Below are 16680 nucleotides of genomic sequence, written 5' to 3'. Positions count from 1 at the left end.
CCACGCGCACGGCTGGCCCCGCCGCCAGGCATGCTGCCCCAGGCACCCAATTGTCTGCTGCTGATTATATTATAGAATTGTAGAGTTGGAAGGGTTCCTGAGGGTCATCTAGTCCAACCCCCTGCAATGCAGGAATCTCAGCTAAAGCATCCATGACAGATGGCCATCCAACCTCTGCTTAAAAACTTCCAATGAAGGAGCGTCCTCCAGTCCTGTTTTTGGGATTCTCCCTAGGCCACAATTCATCCCCAGCCACATTCCTCTCTGTTCCTGCTTTTGCATGCTTGAGCATTTTTGCTCGGTCAAAATGTGCTCTAGAACTCTCATAATATGTTTTGCCTGCCTGAATAGAGGATGGATAGATAGATGTGTGTGTAGAAAGTAGAAAGTAGCCTCCTGTACAAATTTTTTATTCATTGCTCTGCTCACTTTTGCCTCTGACCCTGCTCCCCAGGTGTTTGCTCAAAAGAGAATGCGGCTCCCTGGCTGAAAAAGGATTTTCCACCCCTGCTATTTAGCCGCAGAATATAACCTTCACACATCCATTCTCAGACAAAATGCTCACACAGCACACACCCATTCATGCTTTCATTTCATGATAGAGACACACATGCACATCCATTCTCACACAGAGACATCCATTCAGTCGTTCCTTCCAAACCCCTATTCCCATTCTCCCTCCCTCTCTCTCTCTCTCTCTCTCTCTCTCTCTCTCTCTCTCACACACACACACACACTTAAAGAGTTTTACAACTCAACAATTATGGTTGAAAAAAGCAGTTTAGCTTCTTCTTTTCAAGCCTAGGTGCAGGAAGAGGTGATGATCTTCATGGAGATTGAACCCTTAAGATTATAGCTTTAGAATGGCAAAAGCTTAATTATGACACATAACAACAACAACAATAATTTTATGATTTGCACCCTGCCTATCTGACTGCGTTGCCCCAGCTAATCTGGGCAGCTTCCATCAAATCTAAAAAACATAATAAAACATTAAACATTTCCCTTTCTGAAGGGCTGCCTTCAGATGTCTTCTAAAAGTTGTATAGTTATTTACATAGCACAAGTTATCACTTGCGGAGGGGGTTGTGTGAGTCTGCACCACGAAAAACAACAAAGAGTAACAGCAAACCAATTAACTTGCAGCAGAAGATTTTTGCGGCTCCCCCTTCACTAGGTAGAAGTTCAGTGGAATCCATGGAGAGAGCAGTTGCAGCTGGTAGTGATGTCTTTCCCAGCCAGGCAGAAGTTAATATTAAAATAGCCCACAGAATAGAGTTGGAGGAGAGTTGCCACCTCCTGCTCCAGAGGCAGCATCTGTTATTTGAATGGCTCCAGGAAGGCAAGCAGGGTAGCGTGTGGGAAGACTGAATCTCACACACCATGCAGCAGCACGAGCTACAATCTACTCTCTGGAATCATCTCTCTCTCTTGTTATATGTGGAAAGCAAAGCTCCAGTTCTGCTTCACAATATATTGCTAGTGAAAATGGCATGAATTCCACACACACACACACACACACTATTCCAACCTATAGAAGCTGCTACAAGGCACACATTTTGGGATTCCAGGGCCCTTTTAGAACTCAACTATTAGGAATTCTGCAAGAAGTCTATCTTCCTTCCCCCTTTAACCAACAATCCAGAAATTAAACTTTTTCATTCACTGCAATACCAAGCAAATGCTATTTCAATGAGAATTCAACAAGAGGAGAAGGGGACTATGAAAAGAAAACCAGAAATGGAAAACTACCAGAATATTAACACACACACACAGTCCAAATAATTTCCCCTCAGTTCATTATAATTTTCTTGGGTTAGCCACTGGCCACGACAACATACTTTGCATGCCGAAAGTCCCAAATGCAACCCTTGGCATCTCTGGACAGGGCTGTGAAAGATTCCTGTCTGAAACAGTAGACAATGCTGAGAAAGATGAACCAAATGGTCAGACTTGGTATAAGACAGCTTGCTGTATTCTTCTACGTAGATGCAAATAAGAACTGCTATTTCTCACTTCCTCCTTCAGCTCTATGTGCTTCCCAAGGCTCAGATTAACTCTGCTGTATCCAAAGCAAACTTTGCGTATGGTTTCTCTTTCTCTGTTTCTTTGTTTTGTGGAACATGGTTCAACGCAGATGGGAGAAGTTACCAGAGTGTGTGATCCCCACAACGTTCAGTCACAAGTCCAAATGTTGCCAAAGACATAAAATGTTTGGTTACTCCTGATCTCACCTAAAGGCTCTTTTATATTGTAATAGTTACTTAGAACTTCTGAGATTGCTGAAGATATAAATGCATGTGGAACTTGCTAGAGATATAAACACGCATGAAATCGCAAATAGCCTGAAGCACAACACAAAAGAGCAGGGCTGTGAGTGCGCGGTGGCAATGGCGATGGAGCAGAAAACAAGCCCATCCTTAATTCTTTCCTTAGCTACACTCATTAACTTGATTGTTGATTTAATCTGGGATTGGTTGAGGATGACTTCACTTGGAATGGATCCAAAAACAGAGCTTTATGGATTGTAACCTGTAATCTGTCTAACCTTCAGAGCCGGAACAGCTTCAAATTTGCTGTGTGAAACAGGCTCCCTGAACACAATAAAGTATCATTGGATAGGAAACTAAATTTGGACAGTTGTGGGGTTTTTTTGGGTTTTTTGTACATGAGACTGGAAGAGTAGTTGCAGAGCGTCAAGAAACTGGCCTGCAGTAAACTACATTGAAATTAATGCCCTGCGAAAAGGTTAGCTATTCTAGTGCTCTTCAGATGCCATTAGACTACAGCTCCCATCATCCCTCACTGCTGGCCATGCTGTGAGAGGGTTGATGGGGGTTGCAGTCCGAGCAACATTCAGAGGGTACTGTGTTGGCATAGCTGTCAACTGTCCGTTATTTGGCGGGAAACTCCCTTATCCCAGCGCCATGTCCCGCTGCTGTCCCTTATTGATGATGTCCCTTAAATTTCCTGGGTTTCAAAGGAAGTAGCTCCTCTCCCTCCCTCCCTGCTGGCCAGGGAGGAGACAGGCTCCAACTGTGTTGCTTGGCTGCGTTGCTCACCCAATAAGGAGTCTAAGAACAACTGGGGGGTGGAGCTTGCATGCCTTGTGCCAATCAAATTGGCCGCTTTGCCTGGGGACTCGCCTTTGCTCAGCACTTCCCAGCGGAGAGGTGACGGTGGTTTTCTTTGCTCCATCCCCTTTGCCGGGTTGCTGTGCTGTGGGAACCACCACTTGAGGCTTCGTTTAGCTGCTGGCTGGGCTTTCTGCCTTTGGCTCAGAGGGGCTCAGAAGTTGAACATACCTGTGCCCAGAAAATCCCTTATTTTGGCTGCTGATCCCTTATTTTCGAGGCTGCTGGTCCCTTATTTTCAAATCTGTAAGTTGACTGCAATGTGTGTTGGCTATCCCTGCCTGATAGTAACCTAACACTGCCTGTTATGACTTAAGTCATGCTGTGTGGGACATCCGCCATTGTCTTGTACATAAGGAGAAAACACACCTTTTGATGGGAGGGGAGCTGTTCAAAAACTGTGCACTCCCACTACTGCAGCCTTCTAATCTTTCCACCCTTCCCAAAAGCTACTGCAACTGCTACAATCGCAGCCTTATTTATTATATCTAACTGGATCTGGGCCATACAGCTGGGAAACATAGTGATGGGGTGCCAAGCAGCTGCAGTCTCCTCTGCTTTCCACCCTGGTAGTGTGCCTAGGAGAGGAAATGCCCCATAGTAGCAGAACAGCCAATCCTGCAAGGGGGGATGGAAGAATCTGTCAATTCCAGTTCTCTCCGTTTCTCATTTTTCCAGCCTTAAATTCAGTTCTCCAAATTTCTGCAGCAACCAGCAATTTAAAAGCAAACAAACAAACACCCTCATGAAAATTCACCAGCACCTTAAGATGAATTTCTCCTAATAAATACATTTTTGCATGCCGTTTTGACTAATGGACAATATTTTGGCAAGTGGTTTCCCCTAATGTAAAGCATTTTTGTCTGTTGATTTCACCGATATATTCATTTTTATTCACACTTTCTCCTAATTGCTGTAAATATATGTTGGGTGGAGAACTGCACTTCAAAATTAGGATAAGTGCAAACTTTGAAGGGTGACTGCGTTTCGGTTCTCATATTGTCTTGAAAAGTGAAAATTTGACAGTTTTGACTGGAAACTGATTCACATGTCTTCACCAACCCTAGATGCAAGTGTGGGTGTTTCTCTCCTGCCCCATGTTCTGCGGGCAAACTGGTCGGGTAAATGGTGGGAGAGAAACTCCCTTGGAGGATTGTTCTTGAGGAGCAATAGTACCATGACTGAATTACACTCTGCACATGGCCAGAGGCACCTGCTTGTTTTTTCAGCTACCAAGGCTGAGCCCTTGCATGAAATATTGACTCTAAAGCTGGGGTGGCTAACCCGTGGCTCTTCAGGTGCTGCTGGACTAATTCCCATCAGCCTCAGCTAGCATGGCTGACCACATCTGTTGAGAGTTGCCCCCCTATCCACTGGACAGAACAGCCCAGAATTTCTGATCCAGCAAAACTGTCCCATTCATTTTTACAAAACAGTTTCCTCCAGCTGGTTTCAAAGTGCTTCACAGTTCTTAGCTACCGGTAATTTACCCTGTGGAATAATAGGGTGGCTTGAGAGAAAAGGTCACCCAGCCAGTTTCTGCAACTGATACATGGAGATTTGAACCTGAAAATAAGGGTGCTTCCAGGCTGTGGCTATTTGGGGGTGGGATTCAGTCACATACCGGTATATTCAGGTTGTGCAGTTGTTAATGGGGAGGTCTTGTACAACGAAAACGCTTCCCCAAAGCATCGGGCTTTTTGCAGTAAGGAAAGTTGTGGGGAAATGCACTGGAAAATGTGGGATAGGCCTTGTTTTGCTGTAACATGTAATTTCACTGTCTCTCCTGGCACCACACACACATACACAGAGACATGCAGCAATTAGCAATATCTAGACGAGAGAGACAATTCTTCCCTCGTGCTCTCATTTCAAAGCCTGACATGCACAAATTAGCAAAGCAAGTAAACAAAGTTCCCTGGGCTTTCTTTATTCATTTACATTGACAAATATAATTGTCAGATCCGTTGTGTATGAGTCAGTTATAGCTGTGTTTAATCATGCCGAAAACACAGACTCCAGAGCCTTCCTTCTCTGCCTACCCAGAGAGCTGCAACCATCCCTCAGAGGCACTGGTGCTGATGCAGCTATCCTGGTCTTCTAAACTTGGCAAGTCAGGAGAAATCAGGCAGCTACACAGCCTGCCAGATGCTCATTATAAAAGGTTATGTCCAAATAGCCAACATGGTGGTACTGAGATACAGCTGGTTCTCTGCTGTCCCAAAATGCCTTAAAATCTACGTTGTCAGAAGTTCCTGCTATGTCTAGGGCTGCCAGCTTTTACCAAGCAAAGTCTTTGTGCCCATCAGCTGCATGGCAAGCAGGAATTCACCAGGTGCATGATGGTGTAAGGATGGGGTCTCTCCTGTTTAACTCTTTGTAGCTAGACGGTGGCCCAAGGGTAATTCATAATTCAGGAAGCATCCTGTACACATTTACCTGGGAGTAAATTCCATTGAACTCAGCAGGACTTTCTTCTGAGCAGACAACACATAGGGTTGCACTGCCAGTAACTTTCAAATCTAAGTGGAGAATTGGAACCAGGTATCCCCACTTCAAGTTCATTCACTCTATCCTATTGGCTCACACTACTGAATTTCCCCCTGCAATTCAACCCCTGAAGGCCTAAAACTGCTGTTAAGCAACCAGCCTGTTTCCCCTGCTCCTCTGGACTACTGAAAATGTTTTTAGTGAGATTTTGCTTCCAAAAAGGTTACACATGTATTTCTTTTGACCCACCATTCCTTCCAGTCAAACAGGTCATGCAAGAATTTATAAGCTTGAAAAACCCGATCAGCTGAAATAAAATGGGAAGGAATGTCCAGAAGCAGCAATCCCTCTTAAAATGGGTGCTCTGCCCGTCACTGAGAAAGGGAGAGTTATTGTTAATGGCCACAAATAGGGGGTTCCAACCAAGTAAATAAACTATTCTAGGCCTCTGGAAATGTGAAAATTCTGGCTGATTTTTGCATTCACAGGAGTACCACATGTTATCAGCCAAATGATAAATCTCCAAGACAGGCAAGATGTCATCACCAGATCCTGGGCGAAGACTGCACACAGAGAAATATCTTGGGAGACACAACATACCTTTAAAGCACATGACCTCTCCCAAAGGATTCTGGGAACTGTAGTTTGTTAAGGATGCTGGGAATTGTCACTCCACGAAGGGTAAACTTTAGGGGAAGAAATGCGCTTTAAATGTATGGTGTGTACGCAACATATTGATTTAATGATCAATCAGGATTTGCCAGAGGCTCTTCCTGAGGAGCTAAGTGATGACAGTGTGAGAAAGACCCACATCATTTGGTGAATTCATGTAGTTCCTTCTTATAGACATTATCCAAACAACATGAGACTGAATTATAGGGAAGCGGCTCCCATGATGCTCTGGTAATGTGTGAATGGGGCTTTTCTGAGAGTCTATGAAATTAGTCAATGATGTCACTTCCCCTACTGCTGGAGGCCAGAAGAGAGCTCACAATTTTTTTGCTGCTGATTAGTTTGTTGGGTAGCCTTCTCCATTTGGTTTCAGATGATCACACTCATTGATGTTTTCTGGATGACCAGCTCAGCTAACACTTCCATTGATGTCTTCCCACTGCACTTCATGACCCTGTCTTTCATTCTGCACTGGTTGAGTTGGCTAGTTGTAGCCAACACGACAAAATATTTAAAGTACTATAAAGAAATGGAAAGTGGATTTGGGGCCAGAAGGAAGTTTTTATCGATAATCAAATCTACAGTCAACAATACCAGAATGCAAGCTATTGTTGCAAATGCTATTTTCAGGCTCTTCTCTTTCTCTTTGGTGATCACTCGTAGCCAAGTAAGATTGTCTTCCATGGACATGGTCTTAACAATGAGTCCATAAGTGACCGTGGAGGCCAATTCTGGATCCACACATCCTTCCACAGTGGGGACATTGGTTTCCGGGTGGGAGTTGATCACGGTGTGGATTTGCCAAGCATGCCTTCCCCTTAGCACGTTTCTCCCTTGCATCCTGAGTTCGAGTGTCTTCAAAGCCCATGACGCCTTTGGTAAAGGCTGTTCTCCAACTGGAGCTCTCGCAGGCCAGTGTTTCCCAGTTGTCAGTGTTTATACTACATTTTTTAAGATTTGCCTTGAGACAGTCTTTAAACTTCTTTTGTTGACCACCAGCATTACACTTTCCATTTTTAAGTTCAGAATAGAGTGGTTGCTTTGGAAGACGATCATCAGGCATCCGCACAACATGACCAGTCCAACGAAGTTGATGTTGAAGAATCATTGCTTCAACACTGGTGATCTTTCCTTCTTCCAGTACATTGATATTAGTTCGCCTGTCTTCCCAAGTGATGTGTAAAATTTTTCAGAGACACCGTTGATGGAATCTTTCGAGGAGTTGGAGATGGCGTTTATAAGTGGTCCATGTTTCACAAGCATATAGTAAGGTTGGTAGTACAATAGCTTTGTAAACAAGCATTTGGGTTTCCCTGAGAATGTCCCGGTCCTCAAACACTCAGCACTTCAATCGGGAGAAAGCCGCACTCGCAGAGCTCAGGCGATGCTGGATTTCGGCATCAACGTTGGCTCTTGTGGAAAGATAACTGCCTAGGTAGGAGAAGTGATCGACATTTTCCAACGGGGAAATGGATTACATATAGAGAACTGATTGTAAAAGAAGGAGGAAAATGGAAGATGAAACCCTATGACGAAGTAAGAGAATATGTATATGATTGGTTGCATTATTATCAGGTTAACGAAATGTTTAAAAAACAACTAAAAGAAAAAGGTTTTGATGAAAAAGGGTCAAAATTTCAAACAGAAATAGAGTATATAGAGTAAATTATGATCTGTTATTATAAATATATGTTGGAAAAATCAATAAAAATTATTTTTTTTAAAAAAAGACATTTTCCAACGTTACACCATTGAGTTGGATTTGTGGCGCTGCAGAGGGGTTATTTTGTACTTGTTGGTGCAGCACTATGGTTTTTGGGATGTTGAGTGATAGGCCAAGCTTTTTGTAAGCTTCTGCAAAGATATTTAGGTTGGTTTGGAGGTCATCCTCTGAGCGTGCGCACACTACTTTGTCATCAGCATACTGAAGCTCTATGACGGAAGTTATGGTAACCTTACTCTTTGCTTTCAGCCTGCTCAGATTGAAGCGCTTTCCATCTGTTTGATATATGATTTCTACTCCGGTGGGGAGTTTCCCTTTGACAAAGTGTAGGATCATGGCAATGAAAATAATGAATAGAGTTGGGGCAGTAACACAAATCTACAAATCTACAGTCAACAACACCAGAATGCAAGTTATTGTTGCAAATGCTATTTTCAGGCATTGTTTTGTCAGCAACATACAGAAGCTCTTTTACCTGTTACAAGACTGCACAAGCCTCCAAATGACTTTTTTCTTTTACTAAATCCAGATATGCTTCATTTGTAGGTTGCATACTGGATCACCTTTTACTCCGCTTAACGCTGATATTTTAATTAACAATCCAAACTACTGCCAGCAATGACAACTCATTGAGTTTAATGCCACTCTTGCTGGCCACAGGGGGACTTCTTTGGCATCCCTTTAAAGAGATTGCTATGATTGGCATGGTCACCCTCCTCCGAGCCCTACAATCCAATCCCTGTGCCAGCACAGATTTGGCTAGAGCTAGAGCCCAGGAGATAGGAGAGAGAAAACAGAAATGGTGGAACTGAACTTGCCATATTTGATTCTTTTAACAGCCAAAAGCATACAGCTAAATTAAGGACAGTATAGAGCTCAAGATAGGAAGTAAGGGGGAGGGGAATAAGTTCCATTTCAAGGACAAAGGTTGATTTGAAAGTGCCCTTGACATTTTCAGTACAAGTAATAGACCCTTTTCTATCCCACAGCAAGCCCTAGAAAACTAGTTCTGCAAGTTTTCAAAGTGGGTCAGATTGAACTGGGGAAATGCCTAGCGTAGAGGGAATTTATTGGGCAGTGCCTATGACATTGGCTGCTGACGGAGGGTAATAATTAGCTAGTGTGGTGATTGGGAACATAGAAAGCTGCCTTTATTGAGTTGGACCCACTGGCGGAAGAAGAGTGCAGGGGGAGCGCACTGCCCCCGGCAGCACGATCCTGGCAGGGTTCCATCGCAGCTGCCCCCCTCCCCCAGGATGTGCACCAGCCCACCCCCGCCTGCTGTCCGCCACTGGTTGGACCATTAGTCTGTCCAGCTCAGTATTCTCTACAGTGACTGGCAGCAGCTGTCTGTAGTTTCAGACAAGGATCTCCCATGAGATTACCCACCCAGGCACTGATCAACCCCAGGCCTCCTTAGCTTCAGTAAAATGTTGGCCTTGTGTACATTGAGACCATGAAAGGAGAACCCTGTAGGATCAGGCCAAAGACCCATCTAATTCAGCATTCTATTCTCTCTCCAACCATATCCCTACGTGAAGCCAACAAGCAAGACACGAGTCCAGTAGCCTTCTCCCTACTCTCACTTTTAAACTTTTCTTTGCAACCATGAATGCTGCCAAGGTTTTCCTGAGGTTCAGCTGTTGGGATTCCTAGCCAGAAGCATGATGGAACTGCTGGTGCACATCCATGTCTTCATTTTGACCAGGGTATTAGAAGTGTAAACAAACTGACTGGGCTCCTCCAGCTACTTCTTGGCAGATGTCATCCCCCATTGGCTGAACTCCCAAGGGCCTGGTTCCGCAATTATTGCCATGCTGTACAATAACGGCAATCGGTGTCATACACACCTCCAGGGGTGCAAGTATGAGCAAGGCAAATGGTATTCAAAAATAAAGGCAATCCAGATGTAACCTTTTCTTTCCAGATCTTGCAAAGCAGGTTTCCACTTGGAAACCACCAGAATAGCTGCGTCACATAAACTCTTGTAAATTGTGGTTTCCGTAATGGAATCATTGGCATCCACCTTAGTTGCCTGGATGAAATAGCTATCCTGATTAGCTATAATTTCCAAACCTTGTCTGAGCTGTTTTGCTTCCTGAAGCATCAAAACCTCCTATAAAAATGGGACCTCAACCCTGGCGTATCAAGAAAGTGCCTAAGCTCCAAATGTGGCAAGAGAGATAATGAGCTTTTGGATAATGTGCATTTCTCAAACGTGTTTGTTCAAAAGCAAGCAGCAATCCATTACTAAACAAGTGCCATAAAGTTAACAGTCTTCTTTGCTGCACAGTAGCAGGCTCCTCTGCCAAAATGTGTGGGTTTTAAAAAAATATTGATAATTTATGAACTAGGGTGAACTCTGAAATAGCTTTGCAAAATATCCTCCTCTAAAAAAAAAGAAGGCAGGAATAAATTACCAGGGCCCTGCAGATACTGAACTACAACCACTATTTATTTATAAAAAGCATTTACCTGACGCCTTTTGGATTTAGAAAAGGTCCTTAAGGTACCACTACTGTTTGTCATTTTTTGGTGCTAGGAGCTATACAAAACAAGAGGCATGGTCTCTGTGCAGAAGATTTAGAATTTTCACTATCCAGTAGAATCTAAACAACACATGTGCCTCCTCTAGACTCATCTCACAATGAATAACTCACCACAGGGCGAATTTAGGGCTCTGTGAGAGGTGTGCATGTACTGGGTGCTGAGCCAAGGGGGCGCTATCTCAAAACCTGGTAAGCTGGGATTTGGGAAAGAGGCGTGAGGGCTCTGATAAGGTCCTAGAGTCCTCCTATCTCCTTCCCAAAGCCTAGTTAGCACTTTCCCAGCTTTGGCAAGGAGATGGGAGGGCTCTAGGACCCTGCTAGAGGCTCTCACCACCTTCCCAAAGCCAGGCCCCTCCTTACCAGCCTTTGGGAAGGTAGCATGAGGAAAGGAGTAGGGGTGCCAAATGTTGGCCTTGCACAGGGTGCCATAGTACCCAATTCTGCCACTGACTCCCTGGGCAAACAGTGCCACCTGTTGAGCGGGGTGGGTGATGCTTTTACAAAAACTACAGAAGTTCCACATGGTTCCTGAGGATTCCTATTAAAACCACAGCTTCTCTACCTATAAGAGTGTGATTACAGGCCACATTTAGCTTTTATGTAAGCCAGATCTGAAGAAAAAGTGCATCCAATATTCAGACCACGACGGTGTGTCTTATATTTCAAAATGTGCAATTCTTATCTTTTTTTTTTTTTGCAAGTGTGAAGCAGCCAAAAGAGGCTTTGACATATCTACAATGAAATGACAACATGCTAATAGGATGAATAGTGTCACACACAACACCATTTTTCTCTGGATGAGCAACCCTGAATAGACTGCCAAACACCGGTTCCTGTCAGACAGTAACAATTTTTGGTCATTACCAAGCAATGAGAGAGTGAAAGCTGGTGAACCTCTGTATTCCATTACCCGTCCTCCTGAACATTCAGTTCCGCTGAGGAACGTGTTTTAGGGAAACAGAACCTATAGTTAAAGCCAATTTGAGGTTTGAAGAAATCAGAGCCTTTTTTTCACTAAGCCGCCAGCCGTTTTATGGTAAAACATGGCTGTGAATGTCTAAAAAGGTTGGGAGGGGTGACAGGAAAAATGGAGAGGTTTGTCTTTGTGTTGACAAACAAGAAGGAAGCTGAAAGCAGAGGAAGAATGCCCTCTACCCCTGCAAATGATGGTCAGGAGAGAAATGTCATATATTTTGCTCCAATGATCCTCTTTGCTGGGCCTGCACATCCTCTGTTATACCCCTGAGCCAATGGGCTAGTTTGTTCCTAGTCTTCTGCTGCCAATGGCACCAATCCAATTGGTTTAAACAGCATTTCATTTCTTGCCACCAGGGTAGCCAACATGGTGCCCTGAAGATGTCGTTGGGCCTCCAACTTCCAACAGCCCTGCCAGCATTACCAACGACAAGGGATTATGGGAGTTGTAGTCAAAAGTGGCTTGCCAGGTAGGGCAGAACCTCTGTGCTAGCTTTCCGGCAGGTGGGTCGCTATTCCTTCCTGTGAGGGAGAGCAAGGGGAGGTTGGCATGGTGCAAACACACCAGCAGGAGTGTTGGGTGCATTTGCACCATGCTGACCTCCCTGCTGCCTCAGCCGTCCCCCTCCTGGTAAGCAACTATATTCCACCTGCCAGGAAAGTAGCATAGTGACTGCACTCCATCTGGCAGACTGCTTCTGCTTGTAGTTCAGTAATATTTGGAGGTCATCTTGTTGGCTATCTGTCACACCATACCAGGACTGTGACCCCTCCTTCCAAAAAGGTCCTAAGATCTTTTAGAGCTGCCTCTAAATTATCGGGATAAATTTGACCTTCCACTGAACTTCTGCGTGGATGATTACAGTAATTGCTCAGAGAGTTCCTGAGATAATAACCAGCTCTTTCTAGGTAAACATTATTTGATATAATTAGCAGAGGAAGTGTTGCATCCGGGAGCAGTAATAATAGCAACATCAAACTACAGAGATCCTTTCAGAGACTCACAGTGTCTAATGATGGAGGACTTGACAAGGAAATTAAGTTATTCATTAAAAACAAAACAGCCAGTTCCAGACCATATTTTGTGTCCTTCCAGGCTGGTTTGAGCTCAAGCTAATAAAAGTCCTACAGTCAGTTCAGCGCACCTCTGAAACCTGTTCCATTCCAGTTCATATGGGAAAACTTTAAAATGTGATTGACACTAGAGTGCTGATTTACATAAAAAGAATAATGAAAAAAATGTGGTGAAGCAAGTTATATGGGTCTACCTACTAAAGTTTCAGGCATGACTGGTAACTACTATGCAGCAAGAATGAAATAAATGTGTTTTAAGTAGTATTTAAAACCTACAGTGGTTTCTTATCTTCATGCTTGAAGGAGCAGGTCTGTCTGGCCTTTTTCCTGGTTCCCAGTGCATGCATTTGCCTGCTGAAGGTCTTTGGTTCATTCCCTGGCATTCTTACTTAATGGTGGTGAACAGGGGATGGGAAAGATCTGGTCCTGAGATGTTGGTAGTCAATGGTAGACAGTACTGGATGGGCAAATGCTCTGACCTCATGTGTTCTAAGATGAAAGATGCAACAATAAACCCAAAACGTCTTCAGAAGAAACCAAAACCACCCTGTCATAAGGCTTACATTAATACTTTTCATAAGTTCAGCTAGGGTAGGGCTGAGGGACCTGTGGCCCCCTTAATGTTGCCGGACTTCAATTCCCATCATCCCTGACCACCAGTCATGCTGGCAGGGGCTGATGGGAATTGGAGTTTAACTGCAAATATCTAGAAGCCCACAGACTCTCAAGCCCTGATCTCATACCCTCCAACATTTCTCTGATGAAAATAGGGACATCCCATTCCATAATGATAATTTTACTATTCATACCCCACACATCTTACTGGGTTGCCCCAGCCACTCTGGGCAGCTTCCAACACATATAAAAACATAATAACACATTAAACATTTTTTAAAAATTCCCTATACAGGATTGCCTTCAGATGGCTTGGAGGTCTGATAATTCCATACCCGCCAACATTTCTCCAATGAAAATAGGGACATCCTAAGGAAAAGTGGGATCAAATCATAAACCGGAATGGCTTCTCTAAATCAGGGACATCCCTGGAAAATAGGGACACTTGGAGAGTCTGTGATCTAGGGTGAAATGATCAACATGGCAGAGGTGGAACCTGTTACTGTAATGTTGCTCCCTCCACCTTTTAGTTCATTTTACCCTTGAAGTACATATGAAGATAAGGACTATCCCCGTGATTCATTCAGGTTAGGACCATTGAAAATATCACTGTTTAAAGCAAAACTCTTATTCAAAACGTGGGGTAGCTAACCTGCAGCACTCAGGTGAAACATTTAAAGCACATGACTTCCCCCAAATAATGCTGGGAACTATTGTTTGCTAAGGGTGCTGGGAATTATGGCTCTGTGAGACGTACACATCAGTTCCCAGGATTAATTGGGAGAAGTATAGGCTTTAAGCCCATCCACACACATAGATGTTGTTTTTAAAATACAGTTCATTGTGATCATCTTTTGAATATTTTTAATAAATCTTAAAACTTTTTTTTAAATTAACCGTTGTCAATGTTTTGTTTTATATTGTAAACCAGAGTTTGTCATTTTTTTTACAATCAAATGGTATATAAATTTTGTCAAATAAATAAATATGCTTAAAATGGAAGGTGTATGTCCACAGCATTAGTCCAACAACTTCTCGAGGGCTGTTCTAAACCAAAACCCTGTTTCTTTCTGGGTGACTCCCCACTGCATTCCCCCACCTCCCTTAGATTTTCCAGTAGCGCTTCAGGTTTTGCTCTGGTGAGGGGATGCGGCAGAATAGTAAGAATTAAAGCTCGACTTGGTTTTAATTGAGGATCAAGTTTGGTTTAAGCCCCGCCCCCCCAGGGCAGCACATCAGTAGGCCATTGAAGTGACTGTGGCAGCCCACATGTGCAGCACAGCCCACAAACTGTAGCTGCTGGACTGGGACTCATGGTAACAAAGAAAATACGGTTGGAGAGATATACACAGCCAAAGGCAGGCAGAGAGCAGCTTTGCTTCATTTGCACTCCTGTTGCCCTTTATTGTTCTGACATGACCAGTGTTCCTCCAGTTCCATCCTGCTAATAAATGATGCACAGTAGACAACCTTGGCAGGTACTCGAGATGGAGAGCTGGAAATTACAATGGCAAATTCAGAAATGTTTACGGCACAGTCACAAGTCCTAGAGCATTACTGCTCTCCTTTATAGGCCTGTGCAATGCCACCTCTTGCGATAATTTATGATAGCATTTCATCCACCCTTGCCTCGGGCTATTTTCCTAAGGCCTTAAATGCCACGTGTTATGATACAATCACTGTTTTCTCAGGCAGCTAAGGGCCAAGGACATTTCTGTGTTTTGGGAAGAAATGGCCTTTTCCAGGGGTGGCCAACAAGGTGACCTGCAGATGTTGTGGACTGCAGCTTCCATCATGCCCAGCCATGAACCACCATGGATAGCTCAGTTGGTAGAGCATGAGATTGTTAATCTCAGAGTCCTGGGTTTGAGCCCCACGTTGGGCAAAAAAATTATCCTGCATTGCAGGACTAACTAGATGACTCTTGTGGTTCCTTCCAGCTCTTCAATTCTATGATTCTATGATTGGCCATGATGGTTAGGGCTGATGGGAGTCCACAGCATCTGGAAAAGGACCACATTGTCCACCCCTACCTTTGCCTAGTCTAGGGAGACCTGGGAATTGCATGCTTGGCTCAACACTCGCATAGGGACACTTGGAGGGTCTGGAAGTAATTGGGCCTTTAGTGTCATCAGCCCAGTCCTATGGAATACCCTGCCAGCAGAAATTCAGTGGGACCCTTCTGTGTCAACTTTTAAATGCCTGCTGAAAACTTTTATATTCTACTGGGCCTCTGCAGAGAATTAATACTGCAATAGTTAATTTATGTCTGCTTTTAACTTGCTTACAGTTTTTATTGTACAGTTTTATGTTTTTATTGCTGCTGGCCGTTTGATATATTTTTTATGGCACAACGGTATACAAATATTTTTAGAAATACATACAAATAAAATGTTATCCCATATCATTTCTCTGGTTAATCCGGATTTACCATTTGCATGGAAACCGCAACAAGAGAAAACCCCAGCAAAAACACTAAATCTGGGTTAAAAATGGAGGGGGGGTGTAATATGAGAAGAATAAGTTATATGGACAAATAAACTGTCCCCAGTGTGCCTAGCAACTGTGAACTCACAACCACACTTGGATATATAACATTCAAGCTAAGGAAGGGTGGTTTTATCCAAGGCCACCCACAGAGCTGAATGGTATGTGGGTGAATATGACTGTCATCCTCCTTTGTATAAGTGCAAGGGTTGTGGTTGGAAATGACATACACACGAAGCTGCACAAAACAGATGCCGATAAATATGCAGCGTTCAAGGCACGCATTGGGCTAAACATATTTGCAAGGGTTGAAGTACTGGCACATAAGTGGAGCCACATCTGAGAAGCATGTCCTTTCTCCTCCGTTGACTAAGACACGGTCCACTTTTGCAATGACAAAACTAATCTTGATTAGCAGCCAATAGCAACTGAGTCATTTATTGCAGAGGGAACACTAGAAATCTGCATCTCAGCAGTCATGCTCAGGAAAATGGAATCTGGCTTTCCAAAGCGGAACATTGGTTTATTAAAGTGGTGTCATATTCAGCTTTCTTTCTTTGAAAAGGAAGTTTACGGGCCAAGTGATTTCAGAAAAACTGCCTGCCTGCGGATCAAGGGAGCTCCCACGTCATTTCAACTCTAGCTAAGGTCCTCCTTCTGCACTTCCCATAGGCATCTGGCTGGCTGCTGTGAGAACACAGTGCTGGACCAGGTGGGCCTGATCCTGCAACAGAGCTCTTCTAATGTTCTTAATGATGGAATACACAGGAAAACCGCCTCTGAAGGCACGAGAAGGAGGATATGAGGAAAGATTGTTCTATCTTAAAGCCTAGAGAGTCTCGAACCATACCCCTGGACCCAGAGCCCCTTATTCTCTGTTTACCTCTGCATAGTTCCATCCTTATTCCAGACATTGTGATATATCAATATATTGTGATGTTTAGCTGGTGATAATATCGCA

This window comes from Podarcis filfolensis, assembly GCF_964270895.1.
Source record: "Podarcis filfolensis genome assembly, chromosome: 3".
NCBI classification, from domain to species: Eukaryota; Metazoa; Chordata; class Lepidosauria; order Squamata; family Lacertidae; genus Podarcis; species Podarcis filfolensis.
Note: the sequence above shows the minus strand (reverse complement) of the source record.